Source organism: Crotalus tigris, unplaced genomic scaffold (assembly GCF_016545835.1).
Source record: "Crotalus tigris isolate CLP2741 ecotype Arizona unplaced genomic scaffold, ASM1654583v1 scf7180000018371.15429387391:27106975, whole genome shotgun sequence".
Classification (NCBI taxonomy): Eukaryota; Metazoa; Chordata; class Lepidosauria; order Squamata; family Viperidae; genus Crotalus; species Crotalus tigris.
The window spans coordinates 10290928-10306477 of NW_024096970.1; positions in this window are offsets into that span (position 1 = coordinate 10290928).

The window sequence follows — 15550 nt, forward strand, 5'->3', positions numbered from 1 at the left end:
ATCACTTAGTAGTTGGTAAACAGTGTGTTTGCTGGATTTACATTTGTAAAGAAAAATCATTAACAATTGGTTTCTATAATCCATAATCCACATAATACATTTACCTGATTTTCACTTTTCCCCAAAGTCTTCTTTGCAAACCTTGAATTAATACAGTTCTTATTATTTTGATAAATAACAGTTACATATATGATTTTTCCCAATATTCCTAGAAATAATGATCACATCAATATAATATTTCTTTTCTGTCTAATCACTCTGGTTGCCTCCTCTTATATCCTGTTACAATCCTTATTTAAATTTGTTTCTCCATAAAGCTCAAAGTATTCTTTCTTGTTAAGATCTTCTCAACAGTTAATTACATTTAAAGATTTAAATTCATTTTTCCCATATGAACTATCTCAACACTTTTACATTTCTTAAAGAATAGGTAAAAACAATAAACAAAAGGAAAGAGAGAAAGAATAAAGAAACATAAAAAGTAAAATACTACTTAAAATATATATTCCTCCTAAGTTAATATATATTCATTCCCAAATTTCTTATTCTTTTTAACCATAATTAAAATATATATTTAATCTTTAAATATTCCATTTAATGTGTCTAGTCATCTAATCCTTTAACTCTTATTCAAAACACTTTTTTCTTTTTTATACATTATAATTTCCCTAAATTCAAACACATTTAATTATCTAAAACATTTCCTTCATCTAAGCCGTTTCAACAGTATTATATTACTTATATCAAGAAATAAAATAAAAAAGGGGGGGGAAGCATACAGTATTATTTAAGGAATTCATTCCTCTTAGAATGACATATGTATTCAAAATCTTTTCTATTTCTTTAACCATATTCAAACAAATGTTTCTTTTTTAAATATTCTCTCTGGTAGATCCCATCATCTATTTTCTTAATTTTCACTTTAATCTTTTTCCTTTGATCAGTGTCTTTCTTGATCAATGTGTTTTCCTGAATTAAAAAGTTTTTCCATATATTCATGACTGTTGCTGTAGGTATAAGAAGTAAATCAAATAAAGTGTCTTTATGTGAGGCTTTTGCCTTTCCATGTTTCTCGAAAATCTTTTTCTTTTTCTCTGCTTCTCTTGTCACTTCCTTTCTATCTGATGTTTTCAACATCTCTACATTCCATTTTATGCAATCTGTTTTTTTGTCCTCAGATTTATTTTGTAGTCTTAAGGGATGAGTTGTTTTTTTCATTTCTTGTGAATTTTTTCCCACTAGGATTAAATCATATTTTCTTGCTTTGTTAAGTTCCATCTTTGAGTCTCTATTTTCAATTTTGTGTCCACTTATTTGTTTTGTCTGCTCCTTCTCTGTTATTATTTCCTGGAAGTTTTTTTTGTTGTAGACTTAGAAATAAATTTATTTATATTTTCAAATTTATTTTGGATTTCTTTGTGATTTGAACTCATTGTTGTTTGAATTAATTGCAGTATACTATATAACTCCTCCTGAGAGGTATTTATGTTTTCTTGGTGTGTTCTATCTACATGTCTGTGATCCATGATGGCCAAAAGTTGAAGTTTTCCTTCTTTTCTGCAAATAGCTTTAGAATCCTGGTTAAATAGATATTTGTAATCCAAAGAGTTCAAAAAAGATTTTTTTTCTAAAGTTTATAATTCTTTTTGTCTGCAGCCCAGATTGTTGTCTTTTTTGTCACAGCTGTTCTTTGTTATTAAAGCTTTGAAGGTCACAAACACGGATTAGTTTTTCCCAGGTTTTGGCAAGTTCTCTATGGAGATCATAACTGTCATAATCTTCATCCACCACTAGGTGTCAGCATCTATTTAGTTTTCAATATGAACAATGGTCTTTAAAATGAGAGTCTTAACCATTCAACAATTTTAAACTTGTCCAAAATTAAATTTTACCTTTCAAATTTATAAATTTATTTCACTACCATATATTTTGATCCTCCACAAAAATTTTAATTCTCTACTTCCGCTAGTATAAGGGTGGGGCAGACTCCCACTCCTTCACTTTCGGAGGTATTTTGCTTCTTGGGGATCTTTTCCAGGAAATTAAGTGTGGAATGGAAAAGGGGAAATCAGATTCCCCATCTAGTTTCAAGCACACTGTTTACTGTTGTGCTGGTTAATTCTTTTGGACTTCAGTTGCAAGTAGCTTTGGCTGAACGGTGAAATACAGCCTTTCTCCTGTTGGGTTAGAAGGCTTTCTCCAAGAGAAATGGAATGACTGCCATTGTTCCAGAGTTGCTGGGGCACCCTTCTTTCTTTGCCGCCTCTCTGGGGCAGCTTGGACCCATTAGGGTCTCCAGGCATGATAAAAATTAGCCGCAGGGGTACGGCGGTCTGCAAGCCCCTGCATGACCACTCACTACTGCGCATGACCGGAAGTCTTGGCATTGGATTCCTTAAAGGCCTCATTGTAAGACTACTATGGAGTAATAGTGCAATCCTATGTTTATTTTAAAAAATTCCTATATATCCAGTAGGGTTGACCTTGTTGTATAAATACTTGCCCCATTCTCACTCAATAATTATAAGGTTTTATTTTAGTAGGTCTCTCTTATAGTAGAATCGCTATTCCAAGAAAGACCAGACTGGCATTTACTTTGATAACTTTTTTCTTTCTTAATCCTTTCTAAATCCTCTAAATCCTTAAGTGATTTCTTAATTTTTTCTACTTAAGTGATGTTCTCACACTGTGTTTTGGGCTTCCCTTCTGTGTTTTGAATTACTTCAGCTGCAGTTTAATTGTGTTTTGCTGATACTTAATGCATTTTCATTTTTTTTATTTGAAAGCAATGGTCAGATGATAATATCACATTCATGGTATTTTGATATTTTAGCATAATTTTTATTAATTTTTGTAAAGTGTTCACAGATTACTAGTTAGAAGAGAATCAATAAATTATATAAATAAGTTTATTCAATCATTCTGGCAGTTTAATCATTTCCAGGAAACATTTATGCTGCTCTGTTAGCATAAGTAGTATTTTAGAGTTTCATAAATAAAAAGGATCAGCTCCTAAACTGCAAGGAGTTTACTATCTACAAGGTCCCTTCCAGCTCTATTCTGATTGATTGATTGATTGATTGATTGAAGGTTTGACAGTGTTAGCATAAAGTGGAGGAGAAAAAAGTATAGAGCAAGGCTAAAAAGAAATAGATGAATAAACACATGAAGAAAATAGGCTAAGACCTTGAGGCATGAAAAGACCATACAGTCAATGCAGGGGTCCATTCTGGAATGTTAGAAATGGTCCAAACGGGTACAATTACAACCACCCATTCAGCAATAGTTCAAACTTGTGATGGTGCTGAACAAGGGGGAGTTAAAACCAGGCCTCAGAGTTCCAGATGTTGCAACATCTCTATAGTCACAGAAGCCATGGTCACGTCAGGTCCTTGCTTAATGAATCATATGGCCCTTACTTAACAATGGCAACTGGGCCTGTTGAACTGCCATTGCTAACCGATGCAATCACATGACATTGTGCTTCATGATGTCACTTAGTAATAGCAATTTCTGTCCTTATTGCCACCGTAACCCAAAGACAAGAATTAAAAAAAGATGTGTTTTTCATCTTCATTCAATGAAATTTGCATCCATATTGGAGCCTATAGGGAAAAAAATGCCAACTCTTATTTTTTAAAAAAGCAATACACAGGCTTAAATCAGTAGTTAAATTTGCTTAAATCTGATTTTCAGGGAAACCGTTGTCATTTTTGTCATTGCTGCTGCCATAGTACTGTTTGCTTGGCAGTATTCCAAGTACTAAAATAGAACAGATCTGAGCTGCAAAAATCTGAATGATAACAAGATGGCAGCAAATAGATATGGACCTTTCTAACTCTTTGCTGCCATCTAATTGTTGCCTGGACTTTTGTAGCTCTAGTTTGGTTAATTTATGCTGGGGGGGGAGGTTAATACTAGAGGATTAGAATGGAATACTTATGGCTTGCCATAAGTCTGCTCTAAATTATACTATTTTGCTTCAAAAGCCAGTGTTTGGCCAACTTTCATACACATCCCAATTAAGAACTGTTTGCCAATTAAAGAGGTTACTTCAAGAGCTTCTACTTTTTTCTATCAGTTTGCTCCCTTTTAGCTGATATATACGTTCGGGATTTCTCATTGCATAGGGATAAATAAATGTCAGAAGCTGCTTGCTTTTTTTCTTTTCCCTTGAAAATCTCTTTTGCATTGCCGACCTCTTTCATTAACAATATCTAGTTTCTGCCAGGGCCGAGATAGAGAGTCAAGCTATGCACAGCAGTTAAGACATATTGTCTAATAAGTGTGCCACGTTCTGAAGTGCCAAAATGGAAAGGTGTGTTTGCCACTCAGCCTCCCCTCCATGGCTCTGCTTTCCAAAGCCGCTGTACTTCATGTGAATACTAAATTAGGCTACAAGAGCACTGCTGCTGGCTCAGGATCAGAGAGTGTGACAAGGGTGTAATCTAAGTAAAAACATTGGATCTGTCTGTTTATGGGTCTAATAAATTATGTTAGAATGGTGCTGTTATAAATCCAGCCTGTCTGGTAAACCCAACAATTAATACATCAGTCGCTTGTCTAGCTATCTGACTATCCATTCCAATTGTTCAACATGCAGATAACAAGGTGCCTTACAAATCTCTTAGTTAAATGTCATTTGTTTCTGTGCCATAACATGCTATGGATCATTGCTCATACACAGTAACCCAATTATATTAACCTGCACAGCAATACGGTGTAATGACATGACATTAAAGCAAGCACCTCAGAGGTTTTCAAGAATTTGGTCTTTGCTCATTCAGTAGGGACTTTGCTCCCTTAGCCCCTTGTTTTTCCTTCCAGTTTCTTAGCAAAACAAATTATTTTGTGAAATTGGATAAAAGAACATCTGAAAAATGAAGGGCAATTGGTGCCACAGCATCAGATTTGGTATTATTGGTGCTGAAATCTTTTTGCTATGACTGTTTTCTTGGCTCAGGGAGCAGTTCACAATTTTTTAATTATACATAAAAATAACCTGTAAAACATGTAAAAAGAGCACATAAATATAAGGGCAGGACTTCAGGTGCTTGATCATAGATAGTTTAACTTTTTTGACCTGTTCCCTGTGGATACCCTTGGTTTGTTTTGCTCTGATCTGATCAGGTACTTCAGATTAGTAGGAAAAATAGGACATGGAATAGTTTTGCTTCTATTAAAGACATACAAAGATTTATGGAGGAAAACAATAAGATTTTTTTTAAAGAAGTGGGATGATATCCAGAAATATTCCTCCCCTACTTTGAGTACAGAGTTCAAATAGTTCTGCCAAATCATTTCAGGAACAATTTACAGACATCGTTTAAAGAGTGCTATTATTAATAAATTGATAAGGTATTTTTCCATCATATGGAAACAGCTCACATTTCTCACTACATGGTATCTTTTGCTCCTAAATACACATTTTCCTTTCAGTAGTATTCAGTAGTATTTCCTTTCAGTATAATTAAAAAACAAATAATAAAGAGGGAAATGCTATTTTTTCCATTCTTATCTTGATTACAATTGGGTCTATGCAATGCTTAAATCCTGAAACAGAGGTGGAAGCTTGCCATATTTTATTGCACAAAATATTCTCCAATAATTTAGTAATGCATATGGTATTAATATTGGTATTAATAGTTTTATTTAACTCATATCCTACCTTTCAAACAAAATAGCTCACAACAACAATCACAAAAAGTTAAAATATAGTTTCTTTTAATGTCAGAAATCTATTTGTATAAAAATGTCTTTGCCCATATCACCTCTCTGATCTAGTCACTTGCCACATCCTTGAAGATTTTCACCAGGATCTACTTCAAGATGGCAGAATTATAAAGACCCCTGTCCATCTCCTCAGGTGAGGCCCTAACTCATCCCAGATAACCTTGCAAGATAAAATCCATGACTTCTACTGAACATGTCAGACTTAGCTGAGTGAATCTGAGTGACTTTCAACAAATACTTTGCAGTATCCCACTAAATTTTCTTCTGACCTATCCTTTCCCAACAGGTCAAAAAGAGGAATGTGAATAGCAATCTAGTAAAAACTGAGAGCCATTGCTATTTTGCCATTTTATTAGTACACTGAAGGTTCAGATCTGAGCTCTTACTCACATTCACACTGAATCTTTCTCCAGCGTCACTTTAGGCATCTTTTGCCATTTCATTTTCCAGAGTATCCCTCCTCCAATACCCTGGATTAGTAAGCATGTCCAAGGCTGCAGTTGCCTCCAAAGCATAGCAAGTGACACAATTCTTAGCTGAACTGCCACTGAAAGTTTGGGCAAAGTCTCCAAGCACCCTCTAGAACCCAGAGGATCCTTCATATATTTGGGGCAGACCAATCTTTGAATCCCCTTTATGGATTACTGCCTTGTCATGGCAAAGGGGCTTGTGTAACTCAATGAAGCTATAAGCTATGCCGTGCAGGGCCACCCAAGACGGACAGGTTATAGCAGAGAGTTCTGACAAAATGTGATCCACTGGAGAAGGAAATGGCAAACCACTCCAGTATCTTTGCCATGAAAACCACATGGACAGTACTAAAAGGAAAAAAGATATGACGCTGGAAGATGAGCCCCTCAGGTCGGAAGGTGTCCAATATGCTACTGGGGAAGAGCAGAGGGCTAGTACTAGTAGCACCAGAAAGAATGAAGCGACTGGGCCAAAGCCGAAAGGACGCTCAGCTGTGGATATATCTGGTGGTGAAAGGAAAGTCCGATGCTGTAAAGATTTTTTCTCCATAGGAACCTTGAATGTAAGATCCATGAATCAAGGCAAGCTAGACGTAGTCAAAAAAGAGATGACAAGACTGAACATCGACATTTTAGGAATCAGCGAACTAAAATGGACAGGAATGGGTGAATTTAACTCAAATGACCATCAGGTATACTACTGTGGGCAAGAATCCCTCAGAAGAAATGGAGTAGCCTTCATAGTCAATAAAAGAATAGAAAAGCAATACTGGGATACAATCCCCAAAATGACAGAATGATCTCAATTCGAATCCAAGGCAAACCATTCAATATCACAGTAGTCCAAATCTATGCCCCAACCACTGGTGCTGAAGAGGATGAAATTGACCGGTTCTATGAAGCCCTACAGCACCTTATAGAATTAACACCAAAAAATGATGTCCTTATCATCATGGGGGATTGGAATGCTAAGGTAGGAAGCCAAAAGATAACCGGAATAACAAGCAAGTTTGGCCTTGGAGTACAAAATGAAACAGGGCACAGGCTGATAGAATTTTGTCAAGAGAATACGATGGTCATAACAAATACTCTTTTCCAACAACCCAAGAGACGGCTCTACACATGGACATCACCAGACGGTCAACATAGAAATCAGATTGACTATGTGCTCTGCAGCCAAAGATGGAGTGAAGCTCTATACAGTCAGTAAACACAAGACCAGGATTGACTGTGGCTCAAGATCATGAGCTTCTCGTGCAAATTTAGGCTTAAATTGAAAAAAAGTAGGGAAAGCACTAGGCCACTCAGGATATGAACTAAATCTTTCCTGATGATATACAGTAGTGTACGTGCATTGACGCATGTGTGGAGTTGGAATAGAGGTGACAAATAGCATTAGGAATTCGGATCTGATAGACAGAGTGCCTGAAGCGAATATGGATGGAAGTTCTCAACATTGTACAAGAGGTAGCAACTAAAACCATCCCAAAGAAAAAGAAATGCAAGAAAGCAAAATGGCTGCCTGAGGAAGCTTTGCAAATAGCTGAGGAAAGAAGGGAAGCGAAAGGCAAAGGAGAAAGAGAAAGATACACCCAATTGAATGCCGAATTCCAGAGAGTAGCTAGAAGAGATAAGAATGCCTTCTTAAATGAACAGTGCAAAGAAATAGAAGAAAACAACAGAATAGGGAGGACCAGAGATCTCTTCAAGAAAATTGGAGATATGAAGGGAAAGTTTCATGCAAAGATGGGCATGATAAAGGACCAAAATGGCAGAGACCTAACAGAGGCAGAAGAGATTAAGAAGAGATGGCAAAACTACACAGAAGAACTATAAAAGAATGAGCTTAACGTCCCAGATAACCACAATGAGATGGTCACTGACCTCGAACCAGACATCCTAGAATGTGAAGTGAAATGGGCCTTAGCAAATCTGAGCAACAACAAAGCTAATGGAGGTGACAGTATTCCAGCTGAGCTATTCAAAATCTTAAAAGACGATGCAGTAAAAGTGCTACACTCAATTTGCCAGCAAATTTGGAAAACTCAACCGTGGCCACAGGATTGGAAAAGGTCAGTTTACATTCCAATTCCAAAGAAAGGCAATGCCAAAGAATGTTCAAACTATCGCACCATTGCACTCATTTCACATGCTAGTAAAGTTATGCTTAAAATCCTACAAGCTAGACTCCAGCAGTATGTAGATCGAGAACTACCAGAAGTACAGGCGGGATTTCGAAGAGGCAGAGGAACTAGAGATCAAATTGCCAACATATGCTGGATCATGGAGAAAGCTAGGGAGTTCCAGAAAAACATCTATTTCTGCTTCATTGACTATGCTAAAGCCTTTGATTGTGTGGATCACAACAAATTGTGGCAAGTTCTTAAAGAGATGGGAGTACCAGACCATCTCATTTGTCTCCTGAGAAACCTATATGCGGGTCAAGAAGCAACAGTGAGAACCGAACACGGAACCACTGATTGGTTCAAAATTGGAAAGGAGTCCGGCAAGGCTGTATACTGTCGCCCTGCCTATTTAACTTATATGCAGAGCACATCATGAGAAAGGCAGGGCTAGATGAATCAAAGTTGGAATTAAGATTGCCGGGAGAAATATCAACAACCTAAGATATGCAGATGATACCACTCTAATGGCAGAAAGTGAAGAGGAACTAAAGAGCCTCTTGATGCGGGTGAAGAAGGAGAGTGCAAAAGTTGGCTTGAAACTCAACATTAAGAAAACCAAAATCATGGCATCCGGCCCTCTCAATTCCTGCAAATAGATGGGGAAGAAATGGAGGTAGTGACAGATTTTATTTTTCTGGGCTCCAAGATCACCTCAGATGGGGACTGCAGCCAAGAAATTAAAAGACGCTTGCTCTTGGGGAGGAAAGCTATGGCAAATCTAGACAGCATACTAAAAAACAGAGACATCACCCTGCCAACAAAAGTGCGTATAGTCCAGGCCATGGTTTTCCCAGTTGCAATGTATGGCTGTGAAAGTTGGACCATAAGAAAGGCTGAGCGCAAAAGAATTGATGCCTTTGAACTATGGTGCTGGAGAAGACTCCTGCGAGTCCCTTGGACTGCAAGGCGTTCAAACCGGTCAGTCCTAGAAGAGATCAACCCCGACTGCTCTTTAGAAGGCCAGATCCTGAAGTTGAAACTCAAATACTTTGGCCACCTAATGAGAAGGAAGGACTCACTGGAGAAGGGCCTAATGCTGGGAAAGATTGAGGGCAATAGAAGAAGGGGACAACAGAGAATGAAATGGCTGGATGGAGTCACTGAAGCAGTAGGAGTGAACTTAAATGGACTCCAGAAGATGATAGAGGACAGGAAGACCTGGAGGAACATTGTCCATGGGGTCGCGATGGGTCGGACACGACTTCGCAATTAACAACAAAAATCTTTGAATAGATTAAATAATCTCTTCCCACTATAGAAGGAGGAAGCACCAGTTTGCTCCACAGCAACCAGAGTGGTACCCTGAGATCCCAATGTGTGGGTAGTTTCCTGAGGAATGACCTGAGACATAGTCATAATCATATTCACTCCTAAACCATCTCCAAACACAGCTGCAAGAAATGTAAATTGAAATAAAAACCATAAGCTGGGGGAATTCCAAAATTCCAAAACTAACCTAGAGACAAGATTCAGCAACTTGAGGAGGGGAAAGATATAAAAACAGCAGTTCCAGCTTGTGCCTTGAACTCAACTTCAGAAACAAAGCCTAATGTCCAATTATTCACAGAAGAGAATATCTAGTCATTAGCAGAGCTTTAACATCAAAACAGCCATTCCTCATATCCTGCCTTGGTTTCAAAGCTGATGAAACCAAGATGGTCACATTTTGGGTAGGAGAATAAATCCCTCTGCATCCATCCAAGTCTCCAGTTTTCTTACTTAAAATAATTTATTGTCATTCTCAGTCATGGTGTTGGAGATCTTTACAAGTGCTCTATATATGTCCCATGAAATGATGGCATAGGATGACATTTACCATCATTTTGAACAGTTAGGGAGGGGAGAACATAGTGACAATTGCTAATAAGGGAACTCAGAAAAGTAAAAGCTTTTATTTCCCAGAGTATCTACTGGAATGACCTTAGGATTATTGCAAAATCTGGGGGGGAAAATGGTATTCAGAAACTGGTGATCTTATCTGTAATGGACTTTTTTGATTACCCCAACTCTGTCTTTATTGAGGTGTCTAAATATTTGAAGGAATAAGTGACAATTGGTTGCATATACTGTAGTAGGCATGTAATTTATACTTATTGAATTCTTTCTCCTGCACTGCTAAATGTCTCCAGCTGTCCCTACATTAAAATTATATATACTATACAGTAAAGCTAAGGTGTAAGTAGAAACTGTTAAAATAAACCTGGCCATTTTTCTCCACTAAATTTATTTTGGTTGGGGAGATAGAAATTTTTATGGAGATCATTGCATGGAAATTACAGAAATATCAGATGAAATGGATGTTAGTAGAAATGAATCAGAGAAGTATATTATAGGTAGGTTGAAAGAACTAGCCGAAATCTTAGTTTCATCCCTTCCTGCTGAATAGGTGAGTTATGAAAGACAATGAAACAGACTTCATCTGTTAAAAGAGCAATTTGAAAAATTAAGTAAAGATGGTTTGGCATGACATATGGAAAATTCATTATGAAAAGACTAGGATAGTAAAGGAAAGTTTGTTTGAAGCTCAAATACATGGGGTCCAAAAATGAAGTAGTAGTATGCCCACTGAAACAGGCAATTTCCCCACACTTAATAAACCTCAGTTCTCCTCTTTAGATTACAATATATTTTGAATCCTTTCTACTCACTCTGCTCAGTGGAACCCTAGGCATATGCCCAAAGTCTGGTCCTTACAGTGCCACAGAAGATATCTACATATTCTATATATATATATATTGTTTGTTCATCATGGATCTATATATTTCTCCCTTTTGTCATTGAAAATCTGAAGAAGCCATTTTTATATATTTATGGATTCTGTGCCTTGTCTTTCTGATTGTACTTACCTAATTTATGCAAAGCTTATACTGTGATATCAGTAACATAGTGGCTTAGATCCAGCACAGGCCTTAGCTAAAGTTGTGCCTGTAGGTCAAAGGGATGAAGTGAAGATGACCGCTTTATCCCCTATTACTAATGGAAAGCCTGTTTCAGAATAGAAAACCTTCAATGAATAGATGAGATCATTCCATTCCAGCCAATACATGTTGATACTAATAGCATTCATTCATTCATTTATTCTTTCATTCACAAGTTCAGGGAGAAATGCTTGGAAATTTTAACAATTAAGTATCAGCCTTTTAATGTTGGCCAATACAAACATTTACTTTCTTCTAATAAACACACTGATGATTTCTGCTTTTCAATAACATAACAAAATGTAACTATTGAAAGAGATTTATGCCTTTCTTTCTTTCCCTTTATAAACAATGTGTATGAACATGATGTCTAAGCCATTCTTATATCTATACTGAATTGCTGAATTAATCCTGGCAATCAATTGGGTGACAGATTGCTATATAGTGCTTGGATACTCATGTATTGGCACCTGTTCAGCCTAGCTTCTTCAGATCTCTATCTTGAGTTCCCTATTCTATATCTAATGCATTTCTTCCACTTCAGCTGCAGTTTTGATGACATATCAGTCTCCCTAGAAGAAATGAATAATAGATTATCTGGGTTATTGTAGGCTAAACCCACAATTAGTATTTATGCTAGGTTTGAATGAAGCTTGGCAAGAACACGAGCAAAGAATGTTTGACCTTGTTTTACAAAGAGGTAGAACTAATTTTTTAAAATCTCTGCTACACTAAGCTCCTGTACCCTCAATTCATTACTCCCAAATATCTCTATTAATTATGAGCCCCCACCTCACACTGACTTTCACATTGGCAAATCTGGATGGTCTCTTTTCAATGGTACTGTTGGATAGATTAATTAGTGTTTATGTATCTACTCAGATTCTGAAACTAAAATAGTTGAGTATGTTTCTGAAGTGCTGTATCTATCATGCCTAGAAGCCAGAGTTAATTCCCCCTGTTATTATAAACTATTTAGAAGGTTCTCAAAGGCAATTGTGTACTCCCTACTGAACAACCAGGACTGGAAATTCTCTAGAATTATATATGAATTTTGTACTATAGTCACGACAATTGGAATTTCTTGATACATTCTATCTTTTAGATGTGCAGAGCTCAGGAATGAATAGGTTTTAACAAACATCTGTATTCTTTTTTAAAGAAAACTTTTTTTGTTTGGTGTTTGGTCTAATGACTATATATTTTAATAAATCAATAAAGTAAATTGTTATCTGTCTTCCAACTATGGGGAAAGGCCTATTTATGGGTTTAAAGAAGCCATTATCTCAGTTTCACTAACAACTCAGTAAAAGTGAGTTAAAATGATATATCCAGAGATAAATGTTTTCATATAGGCAAAATATTTTTTTTCCTCCAAGAAGCATCAAAAGGCCCAACCAAGACATTAGGCATCTGAAGGAGATACAGCACTTCTACCCAAAGGCAATTGCTCCCCCCTCCTTCACCCCCCTACACATTGCCCCACTTCATTGGTTGCCATCATTTTCATTTCATGGTAAATTGGCTATATTTTTAATTATGCATGATCATAGTTGCTCTTCAAAACTGCAGAGCAAAAACAAAACAAAATCCCACAAGACAGCAGGAAATATTTTTAAAATATTAGGAGCAATGCTGAATTCCATAGATTAAGTCTGGAAATTAGATTGACTTAAAATTATTTGTTTTATTTCTGTATGATTATTCTGGTATAGGAAGATACTGATTTGGTTAGACATTATTGATTTATGTATCCTATTTTAAATGATGCTGAATGAAAGTAATTCACTGGTACTTATTTAAGATACATTGATTTATTGATTATGCGTCATCTATTACCTCTGATTGGGAAATCAGATATGGAACTTTGATGGACTGTTTCTCTTTGGACTGAACCAGAGATTATCCAGTTTCCATATTTAAAACAGGATTTATTTAAATTTAAATGGAGCTTCCTTTTTCCCATTGTCAGATAAGAAACAAAACCCTGCAAGGCAGTAATTTTGCTTTTTAACAAAATGTCTGATATTCGCAGATAAAGTAGAATTGAAATGGTGCAGTCATTTTAGAACTGCAGCAATAAGATTAAGTCAGACTTAAACACTGATTTTTTAAAAAAGAAATATATAATAACTAGAAGTGTAGTGGCTTGTATATAAAACATTCTGCTTTCTTCAGGAATGGGTCTTTTCCCTATAGAACAGGCCAATGTGATTTGGGGGATGGTTCATGGCAGACCATAATGATTTCTTGTCCCTGATACAGGAATGTCTATGGAGATGCTCAGTCATTCAGTTCTTCAGAAGCTTCTTGGATGAAAAGCAAAACTTCTTCCAGGAAAAACAAAGAAAGTACCATTGCCTTTTGAAAAAGCACTGTTGGGATAGATGCAGAAACCATTTCTGCCAACTTTTGGAACAGCCAGAGGAGGAGGAGGAGGAGGAAGAAGAGGAGGAGGAAGAGGAGGAAGAGGAGGAGGAGGAGGAAAGAAGAAGGAAATTCCAGAAGAAAATACATCCAGGAATGCATTGAGGAGAACATAGATGGCAGCTTCTTCAGCAACTCTTGTGCAAAGGAAAAAAGTGCTACTAATGAGAAACTGGTAAAAAGAGGCAAAGCCACAAGGATCTCTGCATCCATACAGATGCTAGGATTGTAGTGAAGACTGGTACTCGGATTGCAAACAGAATTTTCATTAACTGAAATCCAATATTCTTCTCTCTTCTTCCCCTTCTTTTTTTAATATATAACTTTAGGGGCATTTGTGGAATTGTGGGGTGAAGGAGGGAGAATATCTGAAAAACTATCCCCCATAAACACACATGATAACAAATGTATTTAATATTCTCTCTCTCTCTCTCTCTCTCTCTCTCTCTCTCTCTCTCTCTCTCTCTCTCTCTCTCTCTTTCACATTGGCTAGGGAATTATGGGAATCGAAGTCCACACATCTTAATATTCTTAATATACGAAACACTGATTTACACTCATTGATCAGTCTGGTCTTCTCTAAGAATTCTGAATAATTTTGTCTAGGTTTCTTGGAGAAGACTGGTATCATGTGTCATGTATCTCTGCATTATTCCCTTCAAGTCAGTTTTATACAACTTTCTTGACAAATCTATGGTGACTTCTGCCAAGCACTGCATTCATCTCTCAATGCTCAAAAAATAATTAATATAATATAATAGTAGTAAACTTGGAAGGGACCTTGGAGGTCATCTAGTCCAACCCCTGCTCAGACAGGAAACCCTACACCATTTTGGACAAATGGCTGTCCAGTCTCTTCTTTAAAAATTCCAGTGTTGGAGCATTTACTGCTTCTGGAGGCAGGCTGTTCCACTGATTAATTGTTCTCACTGTCAGGAAGTTTCTCTTTAGTTCTAGGTTGCTTCTCTCCTTGATTAGTTTCCACCCGTTGCTTCTTGTCCTGCCTTCAGGTGCTTTGGAAAATAGCTTGATTCCCTCTTCTTTATGGCAGCCCCTGGGATATTGGAATACTGCTATCATGTCCCCCCTTGTTCTTCTCTTCGTTAAACTAGACATACCCAATTCTAGCAACCGTTCCTTATATGTTTTAGCCTCCAGTCCCCTAATCATCTTTGTTGCTCTTCTCTCTACTCTTTCTAGAATCTCAACATCTTTTTTACATTGTGGTGACCAAAACTGGATGCAATATTCCAAGTGTGGCCTTACCAAGGCATTGTAGAGTGGTATTAATACTTCACCATTGAACAATCTTTTCAAGAGCATTGCTCAGTGTCAATTTAGATTGGCTGGTTTGTATTTGCCTGGATCCTGAACATATGAAAGAGTTAAAGAGCTCTGCCATGTCCCTGTCACTTATTATTTTTCTACCATCTTCTTTAAATAGTGGCCCTACCCTTTTCCCCCTTTTTTTCTTATTTCTTTCTTTTTCTCTTCCTAATCCTGCTTTGCTAAAATGCATATTCTTATACAAGTTTAATTAGAGTTGTTTTTTTTTAAAAAAGAATCCAGAATTTCACTTCTACTTAACTACTGCTATGTGCCATCCATCCTATTTTCATGTTATCTATCTCTTTCATAGGCTTCAGCAAGTGTTGTGTTTGGTTTTTAATATATTTCTGAACTTATAGTAAAGTCTAGAAATGTATAAAGGAAGGAAGGAATCATCAGAACAGTTATATATTGCCTCTATTATTTTTTGGGAATTTTGCCACTCACATAATCTTTAAACAAGTTTACTATGTCAAATACCAGTGGA